The sequence below is a fragment of the Podarcis muralis genome, chromosome 4 (assembly GCF_964188315.1).
Source record: "Podarcis muralis chromosome 4, rPodMur119.hap1.1, whole genome shotgun sequence".
NCBI lineage: Eukaryota > Metazoa > Chordata > Lepidosauria > Squamata > Lacertidae > Podarcis > Podarcis muralis.
In genome coordinates this window covers 6,314,413-6,335,887 of record NC_135658.1, presented here as the reverse complement: position 1 = coordinate 6,335,887, position 21,475 = coordinate 6,314,413, and the positions used below count along the sequence as shown (strand labels likewise).

Below are 21,475 nucleotides of genomic sequence, written 5' to 3'. Positions count from 1 at the left end.
TCCTCTGTTGACCTTTCAGCCCTTCAAGAAGCTTAATGCAGCCTTACAGTTTACAACAAGGCAAGCAGCACACCAGACTCAAGCAACACACACAAACAGATGAGCAGGATGTTAGCCAGTGTTAGAAACTGAGATATGAAGGCTAGGAGCTAAATGGCACCTTAACCACCTAGGTCATGGGTGCAACAACAGAATGTATAGGCACTTTTTTAATAACAAGAATGACAAAGCTGAAGATTAATGAACTGCCACTAAAATATTATGTTCATTTTTCACATGGTCTAGTCCTTGCCCTGCCCACCCCCCTAATATTCTTAAGAGGGTCTCTTCTTCACCCTTCGGAGAGTAGCTGGAAGCGGGGAGAAGGAAAAAGGCCCTTCTTTCTTCCACTGCAGTTTTAATCTGAAATCCTAGGCGCAGTACTGCGTCCAGAGCTCAGCAACTGCTCGTGCTAATGAAATTACTTGTTGCAAAATGCGCCCAGAACAATGGGAATTTCGAACACTGACATTAGCAAAGTTGCACAGGGTACAAAGATTCTTAGCACTTGCAGCACTTTTATAACCAAACACTTAAGATGGAAGCACATCATTTGGCATTGTTGCAGGGGGTTGGACTGAGGACTCTCAGGCATTCCTTCCAACTCTACAATTCCATGATTCTACCACAAAATTTCCTAAGTAGTACTGTACACATATGTAAGTTTTAGTGCTAAGATGGGAGAGATAAAATTCCTCTGCCTGCTGTTCATAAAGATCACCTCTAAATAGCTTTCCAGTCCCCACAAGTGTGGTGGAGTGGACTGTAAGTGTTGATTGTGTTAAGTGTGTGTACATGCACACAACTACCATTTCTGTGATATATGTGTGGTTGGTGCATGTGTGCTTGTGACCAGGGGGAGGGGGGACAGAGCTGCATGCATTTGAGAGGTGCCCTACTCACCATTGGAATGTGGCCCCCAAAAGGTTGGACAAGTTCCAATCTGGCCCCCAGGCTTAAATAGGTTCCCCACCCCCCTGAACAAGTTATTGGGGCGGCTACTTTTAATTATACCTTAATGCAAGCGCATACCACACCTAACAAAGCCTCCTATTTTCAATTCTGTCTCTGCTGTGTTAATGCTGAGAAAGTTACTTTGCGTGTCAAATTTAAGCGGGAATTCTTTATAGACATCCAAACTGGAGGCTTCTCAACAGCACTTTTTCATTAAACCGTGAAATGTGAACACTAAGGGAGCAGTTATACTCAACTAAGGATTTCTGTCTTCTAGGAAATACTATGACAGAGTGACCAGGCAGATACACAAAATAAAGTTACACATGGAATGGTTAGAAGGGGGAGAAGAAAAGGATAGCGTATTCTCACATTGGCCAACCAGACGCCTCTGAGAAGTGCACAGCACAATTGAAAATAAAACTACCAATATCATGCCATTGCACACATCTATGGTGCGACCACATTTGGAATACTGTGCACAGTTCTAGTCACCTCAACTCAAAAAGGATATTGTAGAGTTGGAAAGGGCAATCAAAATGATCAAGGGGATGGAGCGACTGCCCTATGTAGAAAGGTTGCAGCATTTGCGACTTTTTTAGTTCAGGGAAAAGGCAAGGGATTATAAAGTTTATAAAGTTATGCATGGAAAGAAGAAAGTGTATAGAGAAAAGTTTTTCTCCATCTCTTGTAACACTAGAACTAGTAGACCAGTGTTTCCCAACCTTGGGTCTTGAGCTGTTTTCAGACTACAGTCCCCATCATCCCTGACCACTGGTCTTGCTAGCTAGGGATGATGGGAGTTGTAGTCCAAAAACAGCTGGAGGGCCAAGGTTGGAAACACTGTAGTAGACATCCAATGAAGCTTAATTGGAAGATTCAGGACGGGGGGGGGGGGAATTATAGTGGTACCTCTAGTTATGAACTTAATTCGTTCCGGAGGTCCGTTCTTAACCTGAAACTGTTCTTAACTAGAGGCATGCTTTGGCTAATGGGGCCTCTTGCCCACTAGTTTCCCACAGGAATCTGGTTGGCCACTGTGAGAACAGGATGCTGGAATGGATGGACCACTGGCCTGATCCAGTAGGCTACTGTTATGTTCCTATGAGTGCAACAGCATTCTCCACACTGGTAATTCCCAGCAACTGTATGCTGCCTCCAACAGTGGAGATAAAATTGTGAAAATAGTACTTTTCAGTTGCTGGTGGATATGTTAGAGGCAAATACCACTTGGGTGCCCATATTTTCAGGCTCAATTCATTTGAGGAGCCAAGGTACCCTTTGCTCCAGAAGATGTCAGAACTTTCACTGCAACATTTGGAAGTCACTGAAATTCCCAAATGCAAACCCACAAACCTATTACAGTAGGCCAATCTGAAATAATGCTGTGTGTTGCCACCACCAGAGTTTCTTGCCCTAGAAACAGGAGCAGCTGGGTGAAGCGAGGGCTTTAGCACTTTAGAACACAGCTGGGGAAGTTTTCTGGAAGGTAGCAAAGAAGGTGCCCTCTGTGAGCCTAACCATCAGACTGCTGTTCCACTCCGCTAGGGGTGGGGATTCACTGCAATGTTTTGCTGCAAGTCCCTGTTTGCATCTTCTGTTGTGCAAAGGGCAAATAAATAAGTTTAGGTACTTCCTCAGGGAACTGTTGTTCTAAGCCCAAGCTAGCAAGTTCATGCCATCAGCTCCAGAACTGAGAAAGTTCAGCTGGAGCAGCCACAACATCCTGGACACTACTTAAAGAACTGTGTGAACTGAGAGGAAGATGGAAGGAGAGAGCCTGTTGAGGGAGCTCCTGAACAGGCTATGAATGGCAAGTGAAAATTCTATTTTATTGGTCCAACTTTTGCATCCTTTTTTGTTTTAATCTTGGAGATTGCAAGCCCCTTATGTTTGTTGACAGACAGGCAGTATAAAAGCACAGTAATAAGCCACTTTAAATTGGTCAATGTGAGTGTGATGCTGCTGTAGCCTATCTCTGCCTCCAAGGCTGCCTCAGTGATGGGGATGTGGGGATACTATTTCATGCCCTACCTAAATATTTAAAGGATTTTTCTTCCCACAGCTGGCTTGCAACATTTATTTAGCACACTCAGCTTGCATGCTGCCATTGTCTTTTAGAGCTTAAAAACTAATCCAGTGAGCACAGTGTGGACCTGAACTCTGACTGGAACTGCTACTCCAGCACTCTGCCATACCCTTTTGGACTTTACCCCTGTGGCTCAATGGCAAGACAGAAAACTCTGAGGCAAGTTAATCTGTCACCAGGCACAAGCAAGCCCAGAAAAGCAGTCACCTTAACAGTTCAGACTTGGTGGGAACATCCTATGCCTGATGAAGGTAATGAAAGTGATAAATGTGGCGTGTGCTTCTCCCATCTAACCCACAAATGGTACAGCAATTAAGAACTTCAATTCATGAAGTGTCCTTCCAAAATCTCTTTTAGCCTCACAGCTTCAATAAAAAGCAAGGAATGGTGTTCTACCTCTATGCTGCAGATTTCTGGGGCAACAGAACTTTAGAAATTAAGAGAGGCAATAATTTTAAGAGTCAGATAACTAATTGTCTACAACTATTTATTTTTGAGCAGGCTAAGCAAAAATCCTAGGTGTCAAACCTGCAAGATGCCTCAATTTTCTATTACAGCAATATCTTTTAGCTGCAATTAAGAAATGAGAATAAGGCTAACGTCTGGTTCCATCAAGGCCCTCTCCCCCCTCCAGTTCAGACCAACATCCCATCCAGTCCTGCTTTTTTGTTAGCTCTGGGCAGGAAGATGGCATTAAACAGGATAACTTAGAAAGCCCACTGAGCCTCATCCTTATAAATATGGCATGTTTCTGCATAAAGGAAAGAAGGTATTTTGCAGACAGACTTTTAGATAGCCACCTGCCAGATTACCAGTGGAAAGAACTGCCTGCAGGTATCCAAAGGACATGTGAAGTAGAGAAGGCTCAGAGACTTTTCATACAAATAATGTGCCATGAATGACTACAAAACATTTGTGTGAGCACTTCACTTTTTGTAGATGTCTTGGACTTCATACACAAAAAAGTTGGCTCGTTTGTTGAGAGCATGGGACAGGCAACTTCAGAAAAGTGGACTGTTGTTCCACAGATGGGGCTTCAAGGAAGAGGAACACATCCATCCCTCCAGTATACAAGAATTTTTGTTTATTGAGGAGAGAGACTTCTTTTCCAAAACAACCATTATATACACTATATTGCAATAAAATGCCTAGGTGGGAACTAGCAGCCCTCTACATACAACACAGCCGGGGAAGAGAAAAGGTGTCCCTTATCCCTCTCCAATGCCTAAACATTATTACAAAGCTCACATTCCAGGATATTTGGAGACCCTGAACAGCAGCATTCCTCTTAGGAGCTGGAGATGCACTGAAATGTTTTGTTGAAAACCCACTAATTTTCCTACGGATTCACTGGGATTCTGAAGAACAGAAAAACTCCAACAGGCCAGTTCAGCCATGTGTAGGGGGGGAGGGGGCGGCAACACACACAGAGGCTGCTTACAGAAGCGTGCGACCTAATCCCAAGGTCTCACATTATTTTATGGATTTTACCAAATTCTGTGGCCCTGCATTTTCCTCATTGCTTGGCAGAGAACAAAAAGGGGTCTGCCTTTAGGTATGAGGCACACCAGCTGCACCCAGTGCTTTGGGGAGACTGCAGGTCCAGAAAGAGCGAGCTTCTTAATTTCAATGAAGGAAGGTCGGCAGGCGGGAATGGCGAAACGCAGCAGACCTGATCCTCTCATTGCGAAAGGCAGGCCTTGTCTTCTTGAAAGCCTGCCAGCCCAAGCTGCACACCAGAGTGGCAAGGGCAACGTTTCTCGGGCATCTTCGAGGCAAACGCAACAACACTTCTGATGCGCTTTCCAAGCGCGCGCTTTTGTACCTCGATCCCTCAAACTGGAGGCCAAGCAAGGCGTAGCGCACCCCCCTCCTCCAGGCTTGCGGGGCGAAGAGCAGTAATGCCGCGCAGCCGAGAGTCATGGCGGCAGCAGAGCGCACGACCAATCGGCTTGTGGCGCGAGCAGGCGGCGCGGAGCAGCGGCGAAGGCCGCCTTTCGGCGGAGCTTGCCTACAGCCCACGGGCACCTTTGCAGAAGGGGCTCGAGGAGGAGGAGGAGGCGAGAGCGCCCCAGGTCGCTTTCTCCTCCCGCCCTTGTTTATGCTCTGCTCTTCCCCCTCCGGTCCCTCCAAGCTCTGGCGCAGATTAAGAGGCCAGGCGGAGGGAGGCGACTGGAGGGGGCGTGATCCGCTCTCCAAGAGCCCAGCGAGCACGTAGCCCGCGGGGCTGGCCTGGAGGCTCGCCGCTCGGCTCGATGGGGCTCCTTCGGGCAGGCTCCTTCGGACAAACACACACAAGCGCGCACCTCCCCGAAGCCCGCTCACTTCGGGCCTGGGCGGCGGCAGAAAACAGGCAAAGAGAACATGCCACCCCCCCCCCATCCAGCCCTCCCCTTTCGGGAAAGCGACCAAGCCGCCAAACTCCCGGATGTTGGCAAATGCCAACTTCGCCCCAGCAGGCAATGCCCGCCTGCTTTGCGCTGCTTCGGACAAAAGGCGGGCACGGAGGAGACTCCTTGCTCGGCGCCTCTCGCGGCCGCGGGACTCTGGGGAGTGGGACGAGGAAGAGCCGTAAGGGGGAAAGGCGAGAGGCGGCCCCCTCCCCGCAGGTTGTGTGCAAATCAAACCAGGCAGAGCAGAAAAAGGAAAGAGCGAGAGAAAAAGAGAGAGAGAGTCTTTGTTCAGGCCTTACCGGACTTCTAAAGCCACAGTTTCTGGGCGCCAGATTTTTAATCCGTCATTAGGGTTTAAAATCTGGAGAGGAGAGAGCCAAGGGGAGGGGGGAGTGAACGCGCGCGCACAAAAGAAAAGTTGTGGCTTCGCTTCTCGGAGAGGGAGGCGGGCGGGCTGACAGCAGCAGCAGCAGGAGGCGGAGGAGAGGGTCCCTCCGCACCAGCAGCGGCGCCACCGCTCCTCCCCTCGCCGGGCCAGGAGCCAGGCGCACGTCACACAGCAAGGAGTCGGCAGGCTTTAAAGGCGCCCGGCCCAGGGAAGGAGGAGCGCCGGGGCGCCGGCTGAGCCACTCGGCTCCCCCTGGCCCCCCGCGCCAGCCTGCTAAATGCTTCTCCCCACCCAGATGCAGAGACAGGCGAGCGCAGCACCCTGCGCCTCCTGGCCTTCAAGGCGAAGAGGGGCGCCCCGCAGGGCCAGGCGGGTCTTCTCCTCGCCGCCTTTCAATGCCAAGTTGTCCTTGGGCGCGAGGTGGCTCCTACTCGCCCAGAGGCCAGGAAGTCCCGATTTGCCACAGGCAGGCCAGGAGCTGGTTACAAAACCTACAAGATGGAGCTCTGGGTTCGGGCAACAGATGCTACCTCTGAAGATGGGTCGGACACAGCAAGGGCTGGAAGGACAGCCGCGCGGGATTTTATCAGGTCCTCAAGACCTGCATTTGTGAGCTGCTAGTTTTCTGCAGGTGGTGCTGTGGTATAAACCTGAGCCTAGGGCTTGCTGATCGAAGGTCAAACCCTGCGACGGGGTGAGCTCCCGTTGCTCTGTCCCAGCTCCTACCAACCTAGCAGCTCAAAAGCACATCAAAGTGCAAGTAGATAAATAGGTACCACTCCAGCAGGAAGGTAAACAGCGTTTCCGTGTACTGCTCTGGTTCGCCAGAAGCGGCTTAGTCATGCTGGCTACATGACCCTGAAAAATTCTCTGCGGACGAACATCGACTCCCTCGGCCACTAAAGTGAGATGAGCGCCGCAACCCCAGAGTCGTTTGCGACTGGACTTAACTGTCAGGGGTCCTTTACCTTTACGTTTTCTGCTCAAGGCAAAGGGCTTGCTTTGAACTTGCCAGCTGCCTTGCTTCTTGTGATTCGAAGGAATCACTCCAACCCTATATGCCATCCCCTGCAGTCCAAGAAGACCCTCTTGCAAGTGCCTCTACCTTGTGCAGTAGGTGGGCAAGAGTCTTCTGGATGCTGAGACCCCAGAGTTGAAACTCCCTGCCTAAAGAGGTTCCATTTGCAACTCCTCTACTGCCTTTCAGGTGGAAACCAAAGACCTCAGTAATGGCTTGAACATTCAGCTTTGACAAGGTAGCTGGGGGTCCAGATGCTTGCTCCGCCATGAAGCTCAGGAGGGGTCAGGTACAGCATCATAGCTTAACCCCCACATGGGAGGAATGGGCAAGGGAGACCACATATAATGACTTTAGTTCCTAGAACGGAGGAGATTAAAATGTTATACTTAAAATATAAAACATGTTCTTACTGCACTTCTAATCAAGGTGCTTGTTGATTTTACTGCTTGAGGTTCTTTAGTTTTTGTATTTATTATGAAGCAAGGGCTCCTGCTAGGGCAGAGGCCGTTTGTAATTTTTTTCAAATAAACAAACCAACAAATACCCTATAGCTGTGTCCTGGAAATACTTTGTGCAGAAACCCTCCTTTGAAAAAGCATGTGCTGCATCACATCTCTGTTCAATTGATGACCTGCTGTGATGAGAAGCAAAGTAGCTTCTGGCAGGGAGTCTTTCACTCATTTAAGCTAATCCACATATTTTCATAAAAGAGGAAGATACCCTGATCTGTTTGGGGGGTCGCTGCCACAATTGCATTTTGTTTGTTTGTGGGGTTTTTTGAGAAGCAAGGCAGCTAGTAAGCCTGATCTTTATTAACTGTTGCAACAGGGTGCTCCCCCACACACAGGAGAGAAGAGGAGGACCCCAAGCCATGTGTGCAAGCCCTTATATAGACATTTTAAATTGCCCACCCTGGAGTCCAAGATCATCCCCAGAAACATCATACCTACATCACAGAAAAGGCGGTCTACAACAGAACCGCTGCCACAATTGTGATGCTTTCTACTCCAGCTCAGAGTTGGTCTCCAGGGGATTAGGAAGGGAAGCATTTTAGAACCACCTTTCATAGCCCATTGGGAAGGCCAAGACTCCTGATAGTGTCTTACAAGGGGTTAGCAACACTAGCCTGACCTTCAAGAGCCTCCATTTGGAAAGAGCATCTAGGGGTCCTCTGATTTCTGAACTTGTAAGACCTGCAGCATTATGCACAAATGGAAGTGTATTAGCACAATAGGAAGGGCCTGGAAAATCACGACCTGTGGGTTGCAGTGGACCAGTGAGTTTTTGCATTGGCTGGGAGTGATTTTTAACTCATCCCTCAAGCTTGCATAGGAAACTGAGAAAAAAGCTGCCTGCAGGCACCACAAAAACTCACTGGCCCAAATGAACACACAGTAATGCAAGGATTCCTCTTTCTCTTGATACCGTAATGATAATACAGTGCAAATGGGCTTTCAGCATTTTTATAGCTTCAGTGCTCATCAGATGGAAAGCACAGCACAACACATGTATAACAAGCCATTAACATTTACACACAGAGAATAGACAAGAAAGCTAATTGCTTAAACAAGGGAGAACCAACATAAAAATGAAATGTAGGAAAATGCCGTGACTGGGAGAGAGAGAAAAGAGGTTGCCATATCTTTAGCCCTTTCTCTGTCTGCTGAACTGCAAGACACTACATTGGAAACAGCTGTTAAAAGCTGAGGCACATTCCTGCAACAGTCCCATGGGACATTAAGGGCCTCCAACCAATGAAGGGGGGGGTTACCTCTTGCTGCTATTATCCCACTGCCCTCAGAGAGGTATCAATGCAGTTTTGTTTTCTGGAATAGAACAAGTCTGCTCGCAGCAGGTTCAGCTGCAAGAATAAACCAAAATGGCTGCTATTTTGGCCTACAGAATGCCCCAACACACAATTGTAGCACAATCGCAATATAGGCGAGACTATTATTTTCCTGCCAGAGAAGGGCATTCCTTGTTATTTAAAGGGCACCTAATTTGAGCTGTGAGACTTAACACTTGCCAATGCATCTCCAAATTTCCCTGGGCTCCTTAATGGGAGTGCAGGAAAACCAACATCAGTGATTGGGATTGCCAGTTTTATTACTGTAATTATTAAAATTTATATACCACTTGATTGGGGGAAAAGAAAAAACCTTGAAGCAGCTGCATGCCAGAGCCCTTGCCAGTAACTTTAACATTCCAGTGTGGTTGATGGAAGGTCAGGGGGGGAAAGGTGGGTGGGGAGGAGACAGATACTGTTGTTGCCTGCTCTGCTTCTCACCTGCCTACTGTGTGGTAAAACTGGAATCTCAACTCACAGAGAAACAGAACATTAGAAACAATACATGCACCACTGTCCCTGACCCGAGTTTGCCTGTTTACAACAGAAGTGGGGAACCTCATACGCAGCTACTATTTGTGGCTCAAAGAATAAAGTTTCTGTTAAGGCTAACTGCATGTGTTATTGTCCGTTGATAAAATATTTCAAAGGGGACCTCAGTAGAATATATACTTATTATTATGTATCTAGTATAGTTGAATGATGCCACAATCACTTTTCATGCTAAAATGTAATTAATGTGTTAAAAAATAAAACAGTTATTCTATTTTATAATTTTAATATCACTTTGAAACGTTTGTTTGTTTATTACATTTCTAAACCAAACTTGTAAAATGTATCTCAGTGATAGCTGAGTGGAGACCTGAGTCCAAATTCACTGTGCCTTTGATTTTCTAATTCTCTTCAGGGAAGAGTTTCCAACATTCTCTGCCATAAACCCCACAATCACACAACAGTTTTGAATTATACAAGCTGAAGGAAGCCTACAAGCAGAATGTCTAAGTGAGTGATACACAGAAAAGAAACCAGAGTCTCTGCCATAAGCTGTATACTCACTAGGTAGCCTTTTACAATTTGCTCAGCCTCAGTTCCCCGTCTGTAACTTTAAAAAGAACCAACAGTGCCTTGCTTTGTAGGGTCTTTAAAAGAATGAAGGAGAAAATGATTGCAAGGCACTTGAAACCCAATCCTATGAATGTTTAGTTAGAAGTTAGGTCCAATCAAGTTCTATGTGGCTTACTCCATACAAAGCATGGATAACATTGCAGTCTTAAAAGTGCTACGAAAGCATTTAGAGTTCTTATTTGCTTTCCAGTTTTGCACCATTCAGATCTCATGGCCAAGGATGACTAGTAGCTTTCCTTTTATACTCAAACAAAGAGGGGGGAGCCAATTAGATCCTTATCAGCAAGTATGCCTCTGGAAATCAGTAATACACTGTTACTGCCATGGGGTGGGGGATGACATAAGTGACACCCCCTCCATGCCCAAGCCCGGTCAGGACGATGAGCCTGAATATCCCCTTCGCCACCACACAAACACAAAATCCCCTTTTGCCCTTCTTACTAGTACAGTTGTACCTTGGTTCTCAAACGGAATCCGTTCCAGAAGTCTGTTAAGACTTCCAAAATGTTCTGAAACCAAGACACGGCTTCCGATTGGCTGCAGAAAGCTCCTGCAGTCAAACAGAAACCGTGGAAGCCACGTCAGACGTTCGGCTTCTAAAAGTAGTTCGCAACACTCATTTCCGGGTTTGTGGCGTTCGGGAGCCAAAACATTTGAGAACTAAGCTGTTCGAAAACCAAGGTACGACTAATCTTCAGCAAAGAGGGTCAATGGCAACTTGAAACCCTGAGACTAGAACCTACAGAAACTTCAAATAATCATTAAATTTCAACAATTTGACCACCATCAACAAATGACTCCTCTTGAAGTGGGGAATCCAGGGCTTCATAATCCCACAAGCATAAGGTCATGTACTCCTTGCTCCTCCCTAAGGTGTGACCTTAGCTTCACAATGGGAGGCAGGTGTTCAAGGACAAATACCCCAGACAGAAATCCATCAGTATAGTTAGTACATTGAACCCTGATTCTCTCAAAGGATGCTCTGAAAAGCCTCACTGCTAGGGGATATGTAAATACTTTTACAGTGGCACCTAGAGTTACAAACACCTCAGGTTACAAACGCTTCAGGTTACAAACTCCGCTAACCTGGAAGACTTACCTCGAGTTGAGAACTTTGCCCCAGGATGAGAACGGAAATCGTGTGCCAGCGGCGCAGCGGCAACAAGAGGCCCCATTAGTGAAAGCACACCTCTGGTTAAGAACAGTTTCAGGTTAAGAATGGACCTCTGGAACGAATTAAGTTCATAACTAGAGGTACCACTGTATTGTTCTTTGGGAAGGGGTAGCTAGAAGGTGTTGGGAACTTACTTGATTGACAGGGGTAGCAACCAGTTTCATGTTTCTGCCTGGCAACCACTCCTCTTTTCTGCTGGTTTTGTAACATTTTGATGATGATTATGAGTGATGTTTCATGGGAAAGCGGGAAGGTTTTAAAATCTCTTGCAACTCCTTGCACAGGGTTGTTTCTCTTTTTTTGTTTGAACCTTTGTTGCAACAAATAAAGATCAGGTCTACTGACCACTGTTTTGCTTCTTCAACTTGGCTGCAGTCTCCTCCTTTTGCTGACAGGAGGGAACCCTGGGGGAAGCAGTGTAAAGCCCGTACTCCCATAATTTTTTCTTTAACCACACTGAGGTTGGCAGCTAAATGAAGCAGCACTAAGAAATAAGAACACTGAAATACTACAAATGTCTCTCTCTGAAAAGGAGTTTGGAAATGTGAGAAACCAAAAATTTAGTTTAACGGAAAAAGCAGGATCCTATCAAGCAATCCACAATCTTCTTGACAAAGTAACACTTACAGGTTACAGCTCAAGGTTTTGCAAACTTCTTTAGTTACTGTCAGCCAGCAACAATTGAGCTGGGCCTCCTTAGAAGGGGGCCCCATCAGCAGGCAAAGGGAACCAATTTTCTGGCTTAACTTGTCTGTTGCACAACCAGAAATCCCACCCCCTTCTCATTGGAAAAACTATCTGCAGTTTGGTTTCATGACCAAAGATGTCGGAGGGAATCCTTCTGTACAAGCCATTCGAGCTGAGGAGGGGGCTCCATTTCAACCTCACATTGTTCCTCCCCACCTTGTGGCATTCACAGGCCAGAAGTATTTGAGGAGAGCAATGTGTTTCGTTCATCTTAGCATAGAGATACGATGACCCTGACATGATAATATACCCTGGAATGAATGAAGACATGTTAATAGCCTTTTATGGAGAGACTGGAAGAACAGAATGTTGTAGTATACCACTATGAGCTCCTTAGAGAAAAGCATAAAAAAATCTTATTATTTTAAAAAAGTAATGCTCAGGGCCAGTGCAAATGTTTCCTGCTCAAGGCTAAACAAATATGAGTGCCAGTTTGAAGACAGCCAGTGTCATATGGTAGGCAGAGGACTGGCCTTGGACGGAGGACAGTGAGATTTAAATCCCCACACAGTTATGAAGCTCAGTAGGTAAGTTTGGTCAATTACTATCTCAGTCTAACTAACCTGTGCCTCAAGGTTGCTATGACAACAAAGGTGGGAGGACATAATGTATATCAGTGTTTCCCAACCAGGGGCCATATGGCCCTCTGGGGGGGCAGGATATTCCAAGGGGGACACAGGTGAAAAATACGTAAATGTGGCTAGGGGGCCACAGAAGAAGTGAAGGGAAAAAACTTTTTTTTAACAAAAAATCCTGATTGGCTGGCTATCCGCTTGGCCAATCACAAGCTGGTAAGGGCGCAGCCAGGCGTTTTCTTGGAGCAGTTTCTGGAGGAAAAGGGCGATCACTGAGGGTCCTGGTTTGACCAGTAGAGCCCACAATCTAGGACCCCCATGGCCGGTAAGTGCAATGGTGGGGTGGCAATGGGTTGGGCTAGGAGAGCCACAGCTGCTTGTTGCTGCTGCCAGGGCTGGGCCCGGTGGCAGCCTGGGCCTGACTCTGCAAGGCGCAGGATGCAATCCACCTCAGCGCCTAGTGGATCAGGGCCTTTGGATGTTGCCGAGGGGGGCAGGATCCGAAGGCAGCATCGGCCTGGCATTGCAAGACGTGGGGTGAAATCCACTCTAGCGCCTAGTCGAGTGTGGTTGTCTGGTGCTGCTGACTTCATCTAGTAAATAACTGTCTATTCAGAAGAAAGTCACACTGAGTTGAGTGGGGCTTACTCCCAGAAGTGCAAGCTGGATTTCAAAGGGGCAGAGGAACCAGAGACCAAATTGCAAACATGTGCTGGTTTATAGAGAAAGCTAGAGAGTTCCAGAAAAACATTTACTTCTGCTTCATTGACTATGCAAAAGCCTTTGACTGTGTCGACCACAGCAAACTATGGCAAGTCCTTAAGGAAATGGGAGTGCCTGATCACCTCATCTGTCTCCTGAAAAATCTCTAAGTGGGACAAGAAGCTACAGTTAGAACTGGATATGGAACAACTGATTGGTTCAAAATTGGGAAAGGAGTACGACAAGGTCATGCTTCCTCAACCTCGGGCCTTCAGATTTTTTGAGATTACAATTCCCATCATTCCTGACCACTGGTCCTGCTAGCTAGGGATCATGGGAGTTGTAGGCCAAAAACATCTGGAGAGCCAAGGTTGAGGAAGCCTAGACAAGGCTGTATATTGTCTCCCTGCTTATTTAACTTATATAAGGCTGGACTGGATGAATCCCAAGATGGAAGATTGCTGGAAGAAATATCAACAACCTCAGATATGCAGATGACACAACTTTGATGGCAGAAAGTGAGGAGGAATTAAAGAACCTCTTAATGAGGGTGAAAGAGGAGAAAACAAAATATGGTCTGAAGCTCAACATCAAAAAAACGAAGATCATGGCCACTGGGCCCATCACCTCCTGGCAAACAGAAGGGGAAGAAATGGAGGCAGTGAGAAATTTTACTTTCTTGGATTCCACGATCACTGCAGATGATGACAGCAGTCATGAAATTAAAAGAAGCCTGCTTCTTGGGAGAAAAGTGATGACAAACCTAAACAGCATCTTAAAAAGCAGAGACATCACCTTGCTGACAAAGGTCCATATAGTTAAAGGTATGGTTTTCCCAGTAGTGATGTATGGAAGTGAGAGCTGGACCATAAAGAAGGCTGATCGCCAAAGAATGGATGCTTTTGAATTCTGGTGCTGGAGGAGATTCTTGAGAGTCCCATGGACTGAAAGAAGATCAAACCTCTCCATTCTTAAGGAAATCAGCCCTGAGTGCTCACTGGAAGGACAGATCCTGAAACTGAGACTCCAGTACTTTGGCCACCTCATGAGAAGAGAAGACTCCCTGGAAAAGACTCTGATGTTGGGAAAGATGGAGGGCACAAGGAGAAGGGGATGACAGAGGACGAGATGGTTGGACAGTGTTCTCGAAGCTACAAACATGAGTTTGACCAAACTGTGGGAGGCAGTGGAAGACAGGAGTGCCTGGTGTACTCTGGTTCAGGGGGTCACAAAGATTCGGACACGACTAAAGAACAACAACAGGGCAGGGGAGCTATAGTGTTTTATGCAGGCAACCAGGGCTCCTCCAGATGACAGTATCTTTTTGCACCGTCAGTGAGGACCACTTGCTTTTTAAAATTCTCCCATATATACAGAACTCCCTGTGCGCCTTTTGGACTGTATCCGTAGGTTTCCCCCTCTGTGTCAAATAACTGCAGTCCAATAAGTGTTGCTTACTTTTTATTACACATGGAAGATGGATCTCCCTCGGGAGGTACTGGACTCTCCTCTCTTAGAGGTCTCTAAGCAGGTCTCTGTCATGGATGCTTTAGCTGATTTTCCTACATTTCAGGGGGTTGCACTTGAAAGATGACCATTGGGGTCCCTTCCAGCTCTATGATTCTGGTTTTTTTTTTGTTTGGTTTTTTTGCTTCAACAATATTTCATTATTTTCCTATCATTTTATGTAACTGTATTTTGTATAAATTATAAATAAAACATGTTCTATTTACAAAAAACCACACATTTAAATAGCTACCTTTCTGCTGGTAGGAGGAGGGGCATGGGTCTTGCCAGGATTGTTGTTAGGGGGCACGCTTTTGTTAGTGGGGGGAAGAACCTCAGTTTTGTATTTGGGGGGGCAGCTGTCCCTCCTGGCTACACCCATGAGGGGAACAGGAAGGAGACATGGTCAAAATTCTGAGCTAATCAGATAAAGAACAGGTATAAAGGAGGTAGGTTTTATTTTCATCTATTTTCTGAAGACCAACATTACATCAAAAGTAGTGCCAAGAAGAACATTCAGGGAGTAAAAGGGAGCAGTGTCCATCTTTCTGATTGGGTTCCCCCCGCCCCACTCAATGTCATACTTTCAGTCTTTCACAAACAAACAGCAGCTGCTGAATTACAGGTGAAACTGTAAGCCTAGCCACTCAAATGCACAGAGTTTTTCAGTGCAACATCAGCTGCACTGGCTGTACCCCTATCCAACTTGAATAGCAAGCCAGGCTAATGCAGGTACAAAGTGCCTGGGACAAATGCTGAAGGCTGCTCCCCTCGCAAACACACCAGTCCTGTTTCTGCTCAGGTCTACTGTCCCCCTCCCTTTAAAGGAGGTCTGTCCAATGCTCAGACTAGGCCTGCCAAAATATCTATATATCGCCCAGGACCGATATGAGGAGCAGACCGCAATGTTGGCTTCATTCAGCAGTGTATCGCTGCCGCTCCTGAGTCCCTCCACTAGCAGCGTCCACTGGGGGGAGTGAAGAGTTCCTTCCTCCAGTGGGTGCTGCTAGCAGAGGGACTCTGGAGCGGTGGCAGTTTCACCAAGGATATACTGCTGAATGAAAATCGCCATTCCACTCTGCCTTCGTATGACACAGAGGGAGAAACAAGCTGTTTTGGCAAGGTGCCAATACAGCTTGTTCCTCCCTCTGCATCTTTAAACTGCTTGAGTAAGGAATGTGCAGCTGTCCTTGCCTCAGTTGAGCTGTTATAGGAGCCCCCATCCCAGCTCCAGCTCCCACAAGCTGGCAGCAAAGTGGGTGCTCTGTGAAACTGCTTAGTTGAGGGAAGCGCGGTTGCCACTCCCCGCAGCGAGCAGTTAAAGGAGTCCCGATGCTCCATCCACTCATACGTGAGCGGTGAGAGCACTGGGGCTGTCTCAGCTGGGAAGGGGGAACCTTCCCGATCCCCAGCTGAGTGGCACAAACAGGCTGCATTGTCCGAGCCTGCAAACGCCTGGGTGAAACCTCCTCAGCTCTTGAGGTGAAAGCTGGGGCAGTTTCACCCAGTGTCTTACGGGCAGAGGCCAATGTATCTTAACTCAGACCCACAACTCAGAAGCCCCATGAGTCTTTGTGGCATGCATGCACTAAATAATTACATAAGGCACTGAGGAGTCTGCCCTGGTCAGCTTGCCACAAAGACTCGTGGGACTTCTCATCACACACCCAGTTTAACTTGATTTACCTGTTAACATTCCAGAACTTGATGACACCACTTCCTACAGTTCTCAGAGTAGCCTGACTGGCACAGGTGCAAACCCTCACTGACCACCATATACAGGCGACAACCGATTTACATGGGTGCAATCAATGCACAGCCATGCACACATTCATTGTGGCAACCTGTGAGTGGCCGGAAAAGGGGGTGGAATGGACTTATGTGCACTCCACCATTGGGCACAATGACACAGAAAATAACCCCCGCAGAAACTGGGAGTTGTCTGTACTGCTTTTCAGTCAGCTTAGAATTTAAAATATGGAAACAAAAGAATAAAACAAAACACAAAGCAATGTAACAGCAAAATGTTCTCAGGCCATTTGTGATATCCACAGGACCTGCTGGTGTTCTTCCCCTGACCTGGGCTTCTCCTCATTTACCTTCAGCTCGTCAACCAGCTCTTCGGGGAGCCCCAGGGTAGATGATAATGATGATTTAGATTTATTACTTGACTTTCACCATAAGGTCCCATGGCAGGTCCCATGGCAACATTAAAATAAATTTGCAATAAAAAAAAGTGGGGTGGGTCTTTAAAACATACACCACAGGTGTCAAAGGGCAGGGCAAAAGTTGGGAAAGTGGCTGCCACAACACTTTGGACAGTACAGTTAACTCTTTCTGTGTAGGAATAATGTCACATATTCAGTGTTCCTAAAAGCTCAAGCATTGTACCGATGCTCTGAGATGACAAATGCTGCTCCTGTATTCTGGCACTGGGTGACCTCATTTCTGACTTGAGATTCTCCAAGGCCACATCCCACTCAGGAATGTGGCAATATTTAATCATGATAGCAGCAGCCTTCATGTTCTCAAGATGAACTCTTAGATGGAAGAATGGCATGCCATATGATTTAAATTTGCATTGCATTTCTGAAGCAAGCAGTTGGAATGATGAAATCAAAGAGTCCTCACTAAAAAGGTCACGCTTGATGAGACTGATTGATATATTTTTTAATAAAACTATGCTGAGATGGAAGGTTTTCATTTGCTTTTGATTTAAGGCATTACAATCAGATTTACCTGAGTTAATTAAGCCCTCTGGCACTGGGTAGGCTATAAAATGTAACCTAAAAAAGTAATCACACCACCCATGGATCATAAAGCATGATACAACAAACAAACAAACAAACAAACAAACAAGAATTGAGACAATGGAGCCACATCCAACACTACTTTTTTTTTGTCGGAGGAGACCCAATGAAATGAATGGTTACAGTGCAAGCCTCACCGTGTCTATTCAGGAAGTCCCCGTTAAGTAGAATAAGTCACATCCATTAATTTCAATGGGTATACTATGAGAATGAAGAACGCTGGCAACGAGCTAAATGTTTGGAACCACTGAGGTCATCATGCTTAGAAGTAAACCCCTTTTTCTGAGTACCTCAACTTCCACCTTCCACAGCACATCAAATCCCCCTCCACACACTCAAATTTGTGTTCAGCCAGGGGAGGGGCAGGGATGACATCCCATTCTCAAGTAGCAGGCGGAATAGAATGTTTCTGGAGTTTGCTCTGTCAAGGATGGAAAAAGTGCCAAAAGTTCTTAGGCATCAACACAGAATTTTCCTGGTCTTGGAATTTTTCCAGCTCTGGATTGAGCAACCACCCTCCCCCACGCCTGGCATTTACAACAAACAAAACAAGCACAAGTGCTCCTTCGTTTACTCCTCTGCTTTTTGAGGCAGAGTTCAAAGAGCAATACTTCCAGTTTAGAACATTTTCCAGGCAACCTTCCTCTCCTGGAAGCAGCTATCGTCTCTCTAGCTAGCCCCTTGGCTTCAAAAAGGCTTCAACATCTGGATTCTACTAACCCACTTCTGAGATCACTTCAGTGAACAACAATGACCTTCTCCTTTCTGCTACCGGATCTCTCCACCTCTTTATTGCTATTTACTGCTTTTCTGTTAGGTGGATTTGTAGCTGGCTGACTGACTGAACGCAAAGAGTGCTCACTAATGCAGTGTTTCCCAACCGGTGTTCCGCGGCACAGTAGTGTGCCGCGAGATGTTGCCTGGTGTGCCGCGGCGGCTACAGCGGCAACCTCGGGCGGCTCCTGAGGCGGCGAAGGCGGCCCAGCGGCCAGAGGCGAAGACGGTTGCGGCTGCTCCCGACGCTCACCAGCGGCCTCCTCTTCCTCGCCGCTGCTGCTTCGTGGCTTCTCCTCCGCCTCCTCCTTCTCCTCGCCACCGCCTTTTTCGGGCTCCGGCTCCTTCTTCCCCTCAGGCTCCTCCGCGGAAGGCCCGTCCGGCAGCTCGGCCTCCGAGTCGCCGCTGCTGCTGCCGCCGCCGCCTCTTTCTCCTCCGCTACCGCCGCCGGGCTCTCCTCCTCCGGGCCCCTCGTCCTGGGCGGGCAGAGCGGCGGGGGTCTCGGCGGCCGCCGGGCTCTCCTGGGTCTCCTGCATGGGGGGCTACGCGGCCTTCCCGCTCGCCTCACACGCGCGGCGCACGAACAGGCAAGGCGGCGCGCTGGGCCGAAAAGGGGGAGGGAGGGGGCACAGAGCGCGCAGGCGCGCGCGCAGGGAAGGCGCCCTCTCGCCGGGCTATGTGCGCGAGAGCGGACCCGGCGGCGAGTCTCGCGAGAGGGGCAGGGACCAACTCGGCAGACGAGAGGGGGAAGGAACGGATTCCAAAACCGGTGTCTTGCCGCGTTGTATATGTTAATTTCCTATGTTAATGGGCTAAGACAGGGTTTGCGATCGGTTAACGCCCAGTTATGCTTTCCCCCTAGGAATTAGGCGTTTCGGTCTTGAGGTACGCTCGCTTCACACCCCACTTGGAGGTTCCCCGGCAAGGGGGAGGAAAAAAAATTGAAAGTTACACTTTCGTGCGTCCCTCCCGGCGTGACAATGCGCGCTGACGTCACGGGGCTGTAATGGTGGTGTGCCTCGAGATTTTTTTCATCAAACAAGTGTGCCTTTGCCAAAAAAAGGTTGGGAAACACTGCACTAATGGTTCCTCGTCATCCTGAAAAAGATAGTAAGTGGATTGCCGCAGAGTTGTTGTTCAATGTCTTTATAAACAACTTGGATGATGGAATTGAGGGGATGTTCATCAAATTTGCAAATGACACCATACTGGGAGGGGCAGATAATGCCACAGAAGACAGAATCAGGATTCAATAAGACCTTAACAGCTTGGAGAACTGGGTCCAAACTAATCAAGTGAATTTCAGTAGGGACAAATGTAAGGTTCTGCACTTAAGCAGGAAGAACCAGCTGCACAAATATAAGATGGGGGACACCTGGCTTGCCAGTAGTACATGCGGAAAGGATCTAGGGGTTAACCCAAGCCAGCAGTGTGATGCAGAAGCAAAAAAGCTAAGGCTATTCTAGCCTGCATCAACAGATATATAGTATCCAGATCAAGGAAAGCAATAATACCACTCTATTCGGCCAAGCCTGGAATACTGTGTACAGTTCTGGACAACACACTTTAAGAAGGATGTTGATAAGCTACAACGTGTGCAGAGGAGGGCAACCAAGATGATCAAGGGTCTGGAGACTAAGCCTTCTGAGGAACTGTTGAAGGAGCTGGGTATGTTTAGCCTGGAGAAGAGGAAACTGAAAGGAGACACGATAACTATCTTCAAATATCTAAAGGGTTGTCACTTGTCAACATCCTTCTTAAATTGTGGCGCTCAGAATGGGACACAGTATTCCAAATGTTAGTCTTAAAGCTGAAACAGGGTTTTTAGAGCATGGCCAGTTACCGCTTGCTGTTCTGGCCACCCTTCTGAGGGGTACAGCTAGCTTTTGGGGAAGGTTTCAGCAGGATCAAACAATAGAAAGGACTGCTGCTTCTGCTATCAGTTTTCATTATTTCTCTGCACCCACCATTTTAAAGTATTGCTATGTCTTGCATTTGTATCATGCAAGAGTTGACTGTTTGCAGGGCTTATTTAAAGTTAGGTTCTGCACAAAGCGGATTATGGGGCAGGTATACACAAGCCTGTTTGCAGCTGGTCTTTTTCCAGGAAGTTTTGAGATTCATCTTATTATCTTGGAATTTGGAAGCATGAATTAGCTGGTTGGCTCATCAAACAACCCTCAGCAGTTTCCCAAACTGTTTAGATTTAGTTCCACATTGTGTATGTGTTTAGTTTATCTCATAATTACAACATAGATTCTAGTGCTTTTGCACACATCTAGTCTGGAACAATTGTTGCTCACTCTTTCCCTTTCCATTCTTTTCCACACCCACCTCTTTGAGGTTCTGGACTTTCTATCTTGTCCTTCGTGGCTTCTCCCTTTCTGCCCCTAGTTTTATTATTTGTATACACATTTTGGGGTTAGACCCTCATATCATATGACTATAAAACTACAATATTGTATGAAAACATGCTTGAAAGTCCCTCTTGGAAGAAGTATGGGGGGGCCGCCTCTCCCCATTCAAATTTCTCCCCAAAAGTACAGGGCAATCCTCATACCCTTGTATCCAGCTAAAATACATAAAGAGAAAGGGGGGGAGTGAAAGCGGCCCTCCCTCTGCCTCTTCTCATAGATTACCCTTGAGAGAATGCAGCCCCCCACAGAAAGATGGTTGCACCCCCACCCCCCGCTTTAGCACCACCTATCCTATGCAATGGGACGCGGGTGGCGCTGTGGGTAAAAGCCTCAGCGCCTAGGGCTTGCCGATTGAAAGGTTGGCGGTTCGAATCCCCGCAGCGGGGTGCGCTCCCGTTGCTCGGTCCCAGCGCCTGCCAACCTAGCAGTTCGAAAGCACCCCTGGGTGCAAGTAGATAAATAGGGACCGCTTACTGGCGGGAAGGTAAACGGCGTTTCTGTGTGCTGCGCTGGCTCGCCAGATGCAGCTTTGTCACGCTGGCCACGTGACCTGGAAGTGTCTCCGGACAGCGCTGGCCCCCGGCCTCTTGAGTGAGATGGGCGCACAACCCCAGAGTCTGTCAAGACTGGCCCGTACGGACAGGGGTACCTTTACCTTTACCTTTAATCCTATGCAATGCAACCAGAGACATGGAGTGAGTTGCAAGTGAGCGTGCTGTGAAACTGTAAAGTATCTGGTTAGTTTGGGCCCAGTTTTATAATCTTGTTATGGTAATTTTGAATTCCATCTTCTACAGCATTAGCTACCCCTCCCAGTTCAGTGTCATTTGCAAATTTGATGAGCATCCCCTCAATTCCTTCATCCAAGACATTTAAGAAGATGTTGAACAATAATACACACAGGTCAGAACCCTG

General features: G+C 47.3%; 1 protein-coding gene across 11 annotated transcripts in view; it reads right to left on the bottom strand.

Moving 5' to 3' along the window:
- The window catches only part of NUMA1 (nuclear mitotic apparatus protein 1), a 71,707-nt gene that overhangs the window by 46,372 nt on the left and 3,860 nt on the right, over window positions 1–21,475 (bottom strand). Inside the window, exon 1 of one of the 11 annotated variants that reach the window (XM_077926843.1) lies at window positions 5,775–5,986. The exons of the other annotated variants lie outside the window; for them this stretch is intronic. The gene's annotated coding sequence lies outside the window, so the exon portion shown is untranslated. Of the gene's footprint in view, window positions 1–5,774; window positions 5,987–21,475 lie in introns of those variants that run through there. 11 annotated transcript variants of the gene reach the window in all.